The following is a 1,869-nucleotide window of genomic DNA, read 5'->3' as shown; positions in this document are numbered from 1 at the left end:
TCTTCTTCTTCTTCTTTTCTTCCTTCTTCCTTCTTCCTTCTTCCTTCTTCCTTCTTCCTTCTTCCTTCTTCTTCTTCTTCTTTCTTTTTTAATATACTGTCCAGGGTTTTCAGGCTAAAATTAAGGGTAATTTTCTGAGAGGAATAGGGAAAAGTAAATCTCCTCTATATTCCTGAAAGCAGAAATGTCATATACCTTTATTTTAAATGAATAGCTGTCATTACTTTCAACTGAAAATGTTGGTTTGAAAGCCAAACTACTTCTCTTCATTGACCTAAGTTGTGCTAATGTTGGATATCCATGTCTTACATAGTCTATTTTTTTTTCATGAATGCCAAATATTGTCCTCCAATGCATCAAAAATCCTTTCTTTACTCTTGATTTTATGTCACAAAATTTTAAGCTTGGTAAATTAGGTGACTCTTTATGACACAATGTGTAAGTGCTTAAATTTAATGTGCCGTTTATTCAATCTTTAGTATTGGTCGTTTTATTTAACTAACTTTTATTTTCCTATACAAAAAAAAAAAAAAGAAAAAATAATCCTGAACTCATACATTGTTGGAAAAATTAAATACGAGAATGCATGTGAATTTGTTAGTACATTCCATAGTGATATGGATGCTAATATTGTTACTATTATATAACTAACCTTGTTCTTTCCTTTATGCATTTAATTGTATATGTTTTTGAATTAGCAGCTTGGACTGGAATGGAAAGTTTTAGTAGAATTCAAGTGTCTAATATGGATAGAAGTAAATTTATGTATAACGAGTTAAAAAGCACTGAGCTAGTAGAGGCTATTTATAAGGGTAAAATATATAACATAAACAGGAAAATTTAAAAAAAGAAATGCTCAGAGTGAAAAGACTCCATGGATAAGATAGGATATCAACAACTTTATCTCACATATAAGAACAAAAAAAGTTTGAGATGCTGCCCATACTGTGAGACAGAAATTCAATAGTACTGGATAAATTCAATTTTTAACTGAAAGTTTTGTATTTGTAAATACAGTCTCCCAGTTTAAAAAAATATTGTGAAGATGTTGTGACTAAGAATGAGGGTAATTTATTTTTTTAATTTTTTAATTTTTATTTATTTATTTTTATTTTTTAGGTGAGGCAACCCTTGGTTGACCTCACAGATTGCAAGGACCTTGTCAGTTTACAATCGCTTATTTTTTTACTTTATTTTTCATACCTACAGTACCTGGTCTTCCTAGGTGGTCTCCCATCCAAGTACTAACCAGGTCTGACTCTGCTTAGTTCCCAAGATCACATGGGATCGGGCTCGTTCAGGGTAGCATGGCCGTAGACAGAATGGGAATTTATAATTTTAGATGTTTCAGTATTCTGAGCACTGAATCATAATTATTTGTTTGCCTGTATGTTTTTACCATATGAAAAGTAATTACCTCAAAATTTAGGGTCTTTCCTTTTTTTATGCCTAGCAGTGTCTAACATACAGAAAGAACTTTATTTTTTTGTTTGAATAACACAGAGCCTTCGCATGACTCTACTTCTTAGCATTTTTTTCTTTACTTTTTACCTAATCACAGTGCATTTCATTTCTAGTAGTTTGTCAGAGTCCATTCACTACTCTCTTGACATCCCATATTGATCCTTTCCTCTGGGGTTTAACATTTCACTTCTGTAAACCCAGAGGTCAGTTTGTGACACTTTCCTTTCCATCCCATAATGTACCTACAGTCTCATTTTTGGGCTCACCCTAACTCTACAGGAGTATTCTTTCAGTCTTTGCTCTTCACCCACCTAAAATTCACTATTATAATCTTTCTAAGCTTCTTCTGATCTAAGCACATGAGTTGGATTCATCTAAGACTCCAGTTGGCACGGATCACTACCC

General features: G+C 32.6%; 1 pseudogene; it reads right to left on the bottom strand.

Moving 5' to 3' along the window:
- Positions 1-1,200: 1,200 nt before the first annotated feature.
- LOC112476624 lies at positions 1,201-1,319 on the bottom strand (annotated as a pseudogene).
- Positions 1,320-1,869: the final 550 nt, after the last annotated feature.

Source organism: Pteropus alecto, unplaced genomic scaffold (assembly GCF_000325575.1).
Source record: "Pteropus alecto unplaced genomic scaffold, ASM32557v1 scaffold71, whole genome shotgun sequence".
NCBI classification, from domain to species: domain Eukaryota; kingdom Metazoa; phylum Chordata; class Mammalia; order Chiroptera; family Pteropodidae; genus Pteropus; species Pteropus alecto.
Note: the sequence above shows the minus strand (reverse complement) of the source record. Positions and strands in the feature narration are given on the sequence as shown.